The sequence below is a fragment of the Tyto alba genome, unplaced genomic scaffold (assembly GCF_018691265.1).
Source record: "Tyto alba isolate M040663 unplaced genomic scaffold, T.alba_DEE_v4.0 Super-Scaffold_42, whole genome shotgun sequence".
In the NCBI taxonomy this organism is placed as follows: domain Eukaryota; kingdom Metazoa; phylum Chordata; class Aves; order Strigiformes; family Tytonidae; genus Tyto; species Tyto alba.
Window position 1 is genome coordinate 26,609,126 of NW_024881318.1, and position 12,371 is coordinate 26,621,496.

Here is a 12,371-nt window from a genome sequence, read left to right on the forward strand (position 1 = left end):
TTAAAGCATTCTTTTCCCTTTTCAGACTTCTTCTGCCTCTGGAGATGACTATTACAGGTGAGGCTTGTCAGCCTGCTGTCTTCACACATGTATATCTGGCTAGATGCTTTGTAATCTGTTGCTGGATTCATATGGTTCTTGGGTCAACAGTGGCTGTTGCTGGGCTGGACTCGTAAGCCATATGATGCCCCCAGCTCACTCACTGTTGAGTGTTTGTATGGTCTTCCGTTGCATCTGTGTGATACAAAGGGGTGGGTTTTGTGGCAGGTCTTTTCCTAAGCCTGGACACGAAGGGTACATACCTCCACTTGCCGCTACTGTGAATTTGAGGGAGATCCCAAAACACTATCTCTCTTTACTGAACTGATTGTACCACTTGGTTGTTCCAAGTTGACATCCATTGACTGGTATGAGGTCTTATTATTATACGTAGTTTATGGAACTACTTGCTTTTTTAGTATGCAGTTTGTTAGATGTGTGATAGTGATGCATTTGTAGTCTACAGTTAACCTGCAGGGTTGTACCTGGTCCAGAAATTCTGGTAGCTGCTACCTAGGCACTTTATATGGCAATATTCTTTTTTTTTTTAATGTGAAAAATAATGGATAAATAAGATAAGTATCAGTCTCAAAGAAGTTACAGTTTAGTATATACTTGTCCATTAAAAAGACTTAAGACAGAGGTTAGAATGTGGAACAGTAAAGATCTGGACAGGCCAGTTTGATAATGGAATACCTCCTCAGGTGAGCAGACATTTAATGCTTTCCTACACATTCTTCCTCAAATTCTAACAGAAAAGAGAAACCCAGGAAAATTTTAATCAGTATAGATTATGTGGTAACTAACATTAGAAAAGCACTGTTGAGATTATGGATTGATTTAGTTTTGAACTATTTCTAAAAATGTTTTGGAGCATCATGAAGAATGGAAGTTGAAGAAACAATATATTCATAATTGCTATATCAAAATATTTTGTTCACACTTATTGCTTGGCTATATTACAACTGCTTGGTTTCTTGTATCCTTTTTTGAGAGATTTAAACTGACACACAATTCTTATTGCTGTTTTAATTAATTCTCATTTTGAATCATTGTGTACTTAAAAATTTGTGATCCTCTCAGTAAAAAGATTAATGCACATTGTTTGACAGCTTCCCAAGTTGGAGAACAGCAAAGCATACCATAGTCACAGTTGGATAACTTCACAGCAAAATCACTTTTTAATGAGAAGGGTATCAGCAGTACAGACCTTTTGAAGTTAAACTCTTAAGTTTGCCTGATAAGCAGCCATACTGAGCTCATTGATGAAAAAGCATCATTTGCTGAACTAGCCTCATGTTTCAAGATTGGAAGTCACAGTTACGTCATTGCTTTGGTTAATTGGCTGCACCTGTCACTTGTTATCAGCTCTAATCCAGTAGTCTCTGAACCATGTGTTGCAAGGTCAGCAGGAGCGGGAAAGAGCCTGATACACTGAGAAACATTGTTAGATGTAATCTTAGTTTGTCAGCCTGTTGTGCTTGTTAAATTCAAATCGTCACTTTTCAGCTCATGAGATGAGCTTCTCAAAGTGAGAACGTTGAGATAACTTGAGAGAACAGTCCATGGCTCTTTTCCTTTAAGGCAATTGCTTAGTTAAATTAAGATCACAGTTTTTTTTACAGAATATATTAATTTGTGGGTTTGTGTTCTGTAATGAAAAATTCTTTACAACTTTGTTCTTGAAGTCAGAGTGTAATTTAAAAATTCATAAGTAGCCAGAGAAAATATATCTATATCTACAGTATTTAGATGTCCCTTCCATGTCATAGAGTTTGAGTCCTCAGCTGTCTCAGGTGCCTGTCATTGTGCTGTCTTTTATCACATAATTCTATTTGGGGGATTGAACTTTCAGTAAAGTTATTGTAGATGAGTAATTATGTTGATGCTTCCTGCTATTTATATACTTAAACTATCTTTTAATTCTAGTGTGTTTCTCAGCTAGTTAAATAGTTTGAGTTCTTCAATACATCTTGAAAACACTTGCGTTCTATGTACATTCATAATGTTTCTGAATTTTGAAAGTAAATCCAAGTATCTTGGGCACTGGAATTTGATATAACTCATATGCTTTGCAATTTTCATACATTTTGTAATGAGCCAGTTGCTAAACTTGTTTAGACAATTTGAATGAGCTGATTAGCTTATTCTGCACATAACCGCAGAATACTGGTGCATTATCATCCTTTGTTTCAGAGAAGCAATTCTTATACCATTAAATGGAACTTAGAAATTTAGAAATGTTCTAAATTTAGAATTTCTTAACATTTTGTGTTATAAGTATTTTGCTATTTATTCTACTGTAAATTTCAGAAGACTACAAGTACACAGAAGATGTGATAAATCAGTGTTCTGTTATTGAGGGTTGTTGCTAAGAAATAAAGCAAGTTTAACAAGTGTTATTTTCCATTACTTGAGTGATTCTCTTGTAACATTCTTTATCAAATAAGAATGTTCTTGCTAAAAGTTATGTTACCATAGAATGGTTTGGGTTTGAGGTGACCTTTAAAGGTCATCTAGTCCACCCCTCTTGCAATGAGCAGGGATGTCTTCAACTAGATCAGGTTGCTCAGACCCTGTCCAACATGAACTTGAATGTTTCCAGGGATGGGGCATCTACCATCTCTCTGGAAACCTGTTCCAGTGTTTCACCACTCCCACTGTAAAAAATTTCTTCCTTATATCTAGTCTGAATCTACCCTCTTATAGTTTAAAACCATTACTCCCCCTGTCCTGTAGCAACAGGCCCTACTAAAAATTATGTCCCCATCTTTCTTATAAGCCCCTTTTAAGTACTGAAAGGCTGCAATAAGGTCTTCCCAGAGCCTTCTCTCTCAGCCTTTTTTCATAGGAGAGGTGTTCCATCCCTCTGATTATTTTTGTGGCCCTCCTTTGGACCCACTCCAACAGGTCTATGTCCTTCTTATGTTGGGGGCCCCAGAGCTGGGTGCAGTACTCCAGGTGGTGTCTCACCAGAGCAGAATAGAAGGGCAGAACCACCTCCCTTGACCTGCTGGCCACACTTCTTTTGATGCAGCCCAGGATACAGTTGTCATTCTGGGCTGTGAGCGCACAGTCAGCTCATGTCCAGTTTTTTATCCACCAGTAGCCCAAGTCCTTGTCCTCAGGGTTACTTTTCATCCCTTCATCCCCCAGCCTGTATTGATATCAGGGGTTGCCCCAGCCCAGCTGCAGGACCTTGCATCTGGCTTTGTTGAACCTTCTGAGGTTCACATTGGCCCACTTCTCAAGTTTGTCCAGGTTCCTCTGGATGGCATCCCGTCCCTCAGGCATGTCAGCCGCACCTCTCAGCTTGGTGTCATCTGCAGACTTGCTGAGGGTGCACTCGATCCCACTGTTTATGTCACTGATGAAGATAATAAACAGTACTGGTCCCAGTATGGACCTCTGAGGGACACCACTCATCACAGGTCTCCACCTGGACATTGATTTGTTGATCACTGCCTTCTGGATGTGACCATCCAGTCAGTTCCTTATCCACTGAACAGTCCATCTCCATCAAATCCATCTCTCTCCAATTTAGAGAGAGGATGCTGTGGGGGACCATGTCAAAGGCCTCACACAAGTCCAGATAGATAGCAGCTGTAGCTCTTCCCTTGTCCGCTGATGTAGTCACTCCACCAAAGAAGGCCACTAGGTTGGTCAGGCAGGACTTGCCCTTGGTGAAGCCATGCTGGCTGCCTCGTGTTACTTCCGTGTCCTCTGTGTGCCTTAGGACAGCTTCTAGGAGGATCTGTTCCATGATCTTCCCAGGCACACAGGTAAAGCTGACAGGTCACTGGTTCCCAGGGTCTTCCTTTCTACCTTTTTTAAAAATGGGTGCAATTTCTCCCTTTTTCCACTCACGGGATTTCACCTGACTACCATGACTTTTCAAATATCACAGAGAGTGGCTTGGCAACTACATCAGCCAATTCCATCAGGACTCTGGGGTGCATCTCATCAGGTGCCATAGACTTCTGTATGTTCAGGTTCCTCAAGTTGTCCCCTTACAGCGGGAGGAACTTTGCTCCCGCAGTCCCTGTCTTGAGGTGCATCCGCTCAAGGGGTGTGGGAAGCAAGGTTGCCATTGAAGACTGAGACAAAGAAGCTGTTGAGTACCTCAGCCTTTTCCTCATCTGTTCTTACTGGTTTGCCAGTCTTGTTCATCAGTGGGACTGACTTTCTTTAACTTTCCTTTTCTGGCTGACATACCTGTAGAAGCTCTTATTATTCTTTGCATCCCTTGCCAATTTCAGCTCCAGCCATGCCATGGCCTTCATGACCCCATCCCTACACAACTGGGCAATGTCCTTATAGTCTTCCCAGGATACCTGTCCCTGCTTCCACTACTCCTGCATTTCCTTCTTGCTCATTAGTTTGACCAGCAGGTCTCAACCCATCCATGCCCAATCTCTTGCTTTCCTTTCCTGATTTCTTACACCTGGGGATCAAGAGCTCTTGAGCTGTATGGAAGGCATTCTTAAAGATCTGTCAGCTCTGTTCTGCTCCCTTGTCCCTGAGAGCAGTTTCCCTGGGTGTTATTGACTAACTCCTTGATCAGCTGAAAGTTTGCTTTCCTAAAATTCAGGGTCTTAACTTTACTCTTAATCTGACCCATATCCCTCAGGACTGGTAACTCCACCAGTGAATGATCACTGCAGCTCAGGTTGCCTACAGTCTTGACATCACCAACTCTCTCACTTGTGTTGGTGATGAACAGTTCCAGTATCGCATCCCCTCTGGTAGGGTGGTATATTAGCTGGCTTAAGAAGTTATCCCGATGAACTCCATGAGTCTCCTGGACTGTCCACAGCATAATAGTGTAATATACATTAAGAGGTATAGGATGTTATGTCTAACTCACCAGACAGTAAGTCTGGTGACTCCTGTTTAGATTCTCATTCCCTTTTTTCTTCCGTTTTTGAATATATTTCATTAATAGCTTCAGTTGGTTTGGTTCAGTATTCAGATAAATTTTTGAATCTACAGTTTGTGACAACACTTTAATATAAATGGCCTACAGTCGATCATTATTACTGTATTTAAGTAATATATGTAGGTTGAATCAGAGTGGTCGTCAAATATTGTACCTTGGCCACCTCCCTTAAAAATTTAATACAGTGCTGTTGGGCCACTAATTAAAGTGGATGAACAGATTAATCTGTAATTATTTTTAGAGGATAGGACATAATTTGTTCTCTCTGTAGGCACTTTGAAGAATCTGAAATTTTTCCTTAAGCTTTTTGTTAGGAAATTTAGTGGATTTTGTTCAAATTTTAAAGCTTTATGGAACAAGATTAGCTGCCACATTCTGTCACTGTAAGTAAAATTAAAACTATAGTCTGATCTGACCAAAATGGTCCCCATTTTCCTTTAATATATGTAGGTGGTCCAAATGAAGATGCTTCAAGCAAAAATACCACATCTCTGTCTTCCCTGTGAAGTGGAAATGAGTTCATCTTCTCAGAAAACAGGAGAGGATGATGGGTGGGAATGACAAGGATTGAGGGATGCCAATAGAAATAGTCAAGGGAGGGAAGAGTCAGAGAGTATGGTAAGGAAAACCAGGAGGATTGAAGACATTAAAAGAATATGAGGATCAGGTCAGCAAAGAGCTCATGAGAATGGCAGGATTAGACTGTGGTGGTGAAGGTCTTAGAACAAGAAAGGAAATTCAACTGACTGTCAGGATAGTGAGAGTGGATAGATAATGGCGAATCTGAGTGAAGGCAGGATGAGTTTATTCTCATTCTCTTCCTCACATGCGTAGGTCTGAGATGAATCTCATGGCCCCATGAGACACAGGAATCATGTTTCTTCATAGGAAAGTGTAAGTTGGTAGGATTTTCATGATGGAATTAACATTTTAATATTACTTGTGAGTTCATCTGATTTGGAAGTCGTTGGTTGTATATGGAATGCCGAGTATTTCTGAATGCATGTACATTAAATACCATCCTAGTACCAGTGTTTGTGATTTGTTATTTCTGAAAACGTTCAGCAACAAATAGCAGGTACTTTAAATGTAGCATGTCATTGTTACAGAAATGGCATTATGATAATATTCTCTTTAAAAGTATATGCATATTGTAATTTACTGTATATGGAATAGATTATAGTGAATCAGTCTGCTTTTGTTGTGGTAGAATATAGGGTCCATGATAATTTTTATAGAAATATTTGCCGTCTTTAAGATAGCATTCTCAGACAAGTAAGTTGTGTGGCTGTTTCAGGGACTAGAACACAAAATGGAAAAGAATACTTTTATTGTGAATTGAGGTCAGCAGTTGCATAATCACCTCCAAGAGAAGAGGACAGACTTAATATATTCAGTGTACTCTGAACTGCAATTTTTTTGTTTGTTTGTTTTTAATACCTATTATGCCTGAAACACTCAAATTGACAGCTTCTTAAAGAGTTACTTAGGGATATTAGTTACAATTTACTTTGGAATGTTATTTGGAGATTTATTTTTAATGAAAATGTGATCCAGATTTCAGATTGTTTCATAGATGCTTCCTGTACTCATTTTTTTTCTTACAATTCGATGCTGAGCAATTTACTGATCATTCACAGTAGTCTAAGACAAATAGTTACTAAACTATTTCTTAATTATGTTCGGGTTTCTAGCTGATTTGATTACAACATGTGATATCTGAAGCTAGACATTTTGTTAAATTGCCCAAAGAAAAACAGAGTGTAAGATTTAAAACAAACAAATAAATCACTTCAGCCCTCTAAAATGCACATTTGTATGTCGGGGTTATAATATGTTTGAAGTTAAAGTAACCTTTCATCAACAAAGTATATTTTTCTCATTTGCAAAAGTAACTGCTTAAATGAAAAATAAATCTTTGGCTACTTAAAATAGCTGTAACTTTTATGTCATGGCCTCTCTTGTATTTCATGCTGAGGATATTAGCATTACGATAAGTATTTTTAATAGAAGAATCATTGTATTAAATGTGGTGATAATCTTCAATTGCTATGAAAGTGTAGAAATTGAATTAAAGCAAATTACTATTTTTAAAAACAACTGCATGATCCAGTGAAAACAATTTTTTTATTTGAGGCTGCTGGGTTTTTTTAATACCACCATTGACTGGAAGAAAGTGGTGTAGTTGGTGGAATTTTATCAGGATTTTAAAGCAACACTGAGACACCATTTTATACCCTTCCTGTCTAACTGAATTCAAACCTCTTTGAAAAAAGACTTACACCTACCAACAAAGCAGTATTTATACTGCTTTATGTATGAATCAAAATCCAATGATACTTTTAAAGGATTATTATTAGTATTAAAAGTGTTATGATCTTAATATTTGTTTGGCAAATCTTCACAAAGATGATAAAAATAATATGATCATCCTTAATCAGAGATGATTTTTTAGTCATATAATCTATATTGCTCTTCAGGCCAGTTTTATGGGCTGTCCCTTAAATCCTGTCCAGAATTTGTATGATTAGAAATTTCTCCTGCAAAATTTCCAGTGGCCAGACAAAAGAGGAACTGTTACTGACTTATGTAAATAGTTTAACTTCTTCAAAGGCATACAAAATAGTTCTATTTTGCATCTGCAAAGTTGTATCTGCAGTCTGTCCATTGCAGATATGTTAATGTAAGGTTATAGCAAAGCTTTAGGTTTGTAGTTGTAGCCATTTTCTGATTGGAATTTTAAAGGATTAAGCAGCTGTTTTCATGTCTGTGTAATCAATAAGGTTGTATAATATTGGTGGGGGGAAAATGCATTCATGGATGTTTGTTTTCATTCAAGGACTTCATCCACAAATTCACTGCCCAGTAACCTTTAGGTTTACTGTATTGTTTTGTTCATTGACTGCTGAAATGGTAGTTGCAGCCTGTTGGCAGAAAAGGATAGTTTTGAATGGTGGATATTGTTCTGGTAACATTAAAGCCCTCTGGCTAGAGGATCAGCAAGAATTCCTGCTAAAATAAAGTGACAATATTGCCTCCTGTTCATAGGAATAACTTGCTGATAAACTATGACAGTACAAAAAGCCCTAAGGGCTCAGTCTGGGAAAAGCTATATTAAACTTCATGTATTGCTCAGCTGAATTCTTATTTACAAACTGATTCATCCATTAGTCAAGATATTAGGAGGTGTGAATTCTAAGTGCATCTTGCACATTAAACCTTAATTGTACTGTTATGGTTTATAAAGTAATTACTGAAACAATTACAAATGATGAGGTTCTATTTATGTCTCTCTGCTTTCATGTTATTTCTTTGATGCCAGAATGTTTAAGACATCATCTAATCCTTACAGGGCAAGGAGTTGTGTAGTGTTTATTAAAGTACATGTAGTTCCAGTACTCATTCTCAAACTTGTGTGCCAAAAGGCTAAATAAGTTCCTCTCTCATACTTCCAAATCTTTGAATAATTCTTACATTCAGGCTAACTGTAGAAAAGGATTGGTGCCATCATTGTTTCATCAGTCTCTGCTAGACTACTCCAGAAGACACTCCGCTTGATTTAAATGAATTTATAGCAAGTATTTTTTGTGATTAATATAGTGCTATAAAAATACATGCTCCTAAATATCTCTGGAATGAAAATGTTCTGTGGTTTTTGAAACATTTTAATATGTACTAAAGATTGGAATTCTCGAAGACTGGTATTTCATCCTTACAGTAATATATGCTTTCAGAAATTTTATAACAGATGTTGAAACTGTTAACTTAGAATCATAGAATCATCTAGGTAGAACCTTTAAGATCATTGAGACCAACTATAAACCTAATGCTGCCAAGTCCACCACTAAACCCTGTCCCAAGTGCCACATCTACACATCTTGTCCCTAAATACAATAATGCACAGCCAGCATGAGGTAAAAATCCAAATTCTCAGTTCCTAAGATTTTTATGTAACTCTTAAAGATGTATTTCTAGAATTCATATGTATTTGAAGAAAAAAATATGGTAAATATCCTTTTATTTCCCTCTTTTTCTGTCTTGAGTAGTTCCTTATGTAAAATCATCACAGTATGTTGTACTGAAATCAGTGAAATACAGATGTTCCTTTTGTGGTTGGACAGTTTTTCAAGAATGAAATTCTTGTCACATGGAATGAGTAACAGAATTAATGTCATAAATTTTAAGTTCCTGCTATGGTTGTACAGTCAGTTTCATGGCCATGTATTTGGTTATATTTGTGAAACTCCATCAAGTTTGTGAGGCTATCCCTTATTTACTTACCTACTTACAAAACAGATCTATCAGAGGAAGAAAAAGAACATCACTTTAATTCGTGCACTAACAAAAACAACACTTAACAGACAAGGTGGGACAGGGAGAAGTACCACCACATTCAAAAAACACCTCTCTCCACCCTCCCTTCTTCCCCAGCTCAGTTCTGTTCCCTGTCTCTCTCCCTCCTCCCCCAGCAGCGCAGGGGGCAGGGGATGGGGGTTACAGTCAGCTCACTGCTCCTTCCTGCTCAGGAGGTGGAGTGAACACCGCACCCTGTTCCATGTGGCTCCTTCTCACTGGAGAGAGTCTTTCCTGAGCTGTCTCTGCAGTGAGTCCTCCCCACAGGCCACAGCCGTTCCCATGCTGATCTGGCACGGGTCACCCGATGTTGCAGTCCTCCCAGTGCTGAACTACAACTGTGGGAGCTTCTTTTTCCCTCAGAGTCCCAGCTTCCTTTAAGTGCAGCCACCTGCCCTGGTGTGGGCTCCTCCACAGGCTTCAGGTTGGCTTCTGCTCTACCACAGACCTCCATGGGTGGCAGGGGGGCAGCCCTGCCATCTCACCACAGGATACAGGGGGGCTCTCTGCACCAGTGCACTTCACTTCTTTCTCCTTCCTTTCGCTGACCCAGATGTTCGCATAGGCGTCTTCCTCACAACTCCTCCCTACAAGTGGCCACCCCCTTCCAGGTTCCCCTTCTTAAATAAATTACTGCAGAGGAATAGCCACGCTCATTATTTGGCTCAGTCTGGCCAGAGGTGTGTCCAGCTTGGAGCCAGGGGAGCTTCAAGAAGCTTCTCACAGGGGGCCACTGCTGTAGACCCCCTGCCCTGCTATGACAAACCCTGCCACTTAAACCCAGCACAAGTACTGAGTAAAATGGTTCCTGATACTCTCTCATTTATGTGACCAGAAAGACATCACCCATTCCTTTGCCCAAAGAATGGAGGAGGTCTGTCCCATAGCCCAAAACTGAACACAGTATTCAAGGTGCAGCCTCACTGGTGCTGAGTACAGGGGGACAATCACTTCCCTAGTACTTCTGGCCACGCTATTTCTGATACAAGCCAGGATGTTATTGGCCTTCTTGGCCACCTTGGCATGCCTCTCGTTCATATTCAGGTGGCTATCGACGAGCACCTCCAGGTCATTTCTCACCAGGCAGCTTTCCAGACACTTCCCCAAGCCTGTAGCGTTGCATGGGGTCGTTCTGACCCAAGTACAGGACCCGGCACTTGGCTTTGTTGAGCCACATACAGTTGGCCTCAGCCCAACGATCCAGCCTGTCCAGATCCCTCTGTAGGGCCTTCCTCCCCTCAAGAAGATCAACACTTCTGCCCAACTTGGTGTCCTCTGCAAACTTACTGGGGGTGCACTTGATCTGATGGTGAAGGGTCTAGAGCACAGGCCTTTTGAGGAGCAGCTGAGGGAGCTGTCATTGTTTAGCCTGGAGAAAAGGAGGCTCGGGAGACCTTGTCACTCTCTACAACTACCTGAAAGGAGGTTGTAGCAAGGTGGGTGTTGATCTCTTCTCCCAAGTAACAAGCGAGAGGGCAAGAAGAAATGACCTCAAGTCACACCAGGGGAGGTTTAGACTGAATATTGGAAAAAATCCCTCTGCCAAAAGGATGCTCAAGCCTTGGAACAGGCTGCCTGGGGAAGTGGTTGAATCACCATCTCTGGATCTATTTGAAAGACATGTAGATGTGGCACTTAGGGCCATGGTTTAGTGGTGGACTTAGTAGTGTTAGGTTAATGGCTGTACTGGATGATCTTAAAGATCCTTTCCAACATAAATGAATCTATGATCTGGCAAGAGAATCGTTCAAAAACTGAAATTATGGGAGCTCTGACCTGTTCTCCTCAAATCTGTAGGTTTTTTAATTGCTAGAGGGTGAGACTTACAGTTGTGAAAACCTTTGCATAACAACTGAGATTCTTTGTAAGAAGCATCCTCTGCAAGGGCAGGATCAATCATCTTAAGCTTTGCAAGTTCAACAATGCGTACTGTCTATATCAATCAAAATTTTTGCCATACCCAGGCTCCATTCCCCTCTAGGACAAAAAATCCAGTGTCATACTGTGGGATCTTTAATTGGTCATTCTGATAGTAGACAAGAGATTCAGTACTATTGTTTCCAAGCCATTTTCTCCCTTTTATAAGTGTGATCCCTTCTACTTTCTTTTCATGCTTAATTTCAGTAATGTTTATATTAGTTTACTCTTTGAAGCCTTATAGTTGCCAAGGAAAGAAAAAAGAAAAAATTCACATTCAAAATAGGTACTTAAATGGAGTTATGGATGACTATTATTTTTGGAAGTGTGTGTTAAAGGGCTCTCAACAGAAGTAAAAGTTTTAGTTTCTAGGGTTCTTATTTCACAGTATAGTGATGTATTTCATATCTTAAGGTTTATTCCTACAATCTATCCTTTTTCTCCTTATAAACCAGCAAATAAATATATTTTGTGCCAGTATTGATGTAAAGAGTAAAAAAAAAATTTCTTGCATTCTTAGGGATCTAAAATTAAAGGAAAGAGATTGTCCATGGACATGAGAGGTCTCTTATATTTAATAAAAAAAGAAAAGAAAGGATCTTTTCAAAAATAATTTTCCACCATTAAAATTGTAAAATACATGCAATTAAGTGAGCTTCCCAATAACATAAGTTCATTATTTTAAGTATTGATCACACTTATTTCTTATCTCTTCATCTTGTGTTTGTATGCTAAAGGGTATGTTCCCTCAGTGTAGGTACACAGAAGCAGAACAGAAAACTGTCGTGGTATGAACCATGAACTAGCTTAGTGATGATGAGCGTTTAAAGAATGACCTAAAAACCTAAACAATAGAGGGGTGACCAGATTACTCAGTGAAAATGAAAATTTATTTGACAATTCCAAATTATAATGAGCAGGTCTGCAGTTTTGTAGACAGGACTACTTACTTACTGCTTTTTAATGACTCTTTTTTTTCCCATACCCCTAGCTCCTGCTTGTGCATTTTTACCATTTAATGACCGCACCTGTTCCAGCCCTCTTCAGAATCCCACTGACTGTTTCAATTTCCTGTACGAAAATTAACTGAGCAAAAGTCATAAATATGCTTTTGGAAAGGGAG

The 12,371-nt window shown here is 39.4% G+C and overlaps 1 protein-coding gene and 1 long non-coding RNA gene across 2 annotated transcripts in view; both read left to right on the forward strand.

The window, feature by feature from the left end:
• Window positions 1-12,371, forward strand: part of CWC27 (CWC27 spliceosome associated cyclophilin) — a 116,891-nt gene that overhangs the window by 33,287 nt on the left and 71,233 nt on the right. The gene's annotated exons all lie outside the window — the stretch shown is intronic.
• On the forward strand, window positions 16-2,439 carry LOC116965524. Its single transcript, XR_004409435.1, has 2 exons — window positions 16-57; window positions 1,152-2,439. It is a non-coding gene; the product is annotated as an uncharacterized LOC116965524 (long non-coding RNA).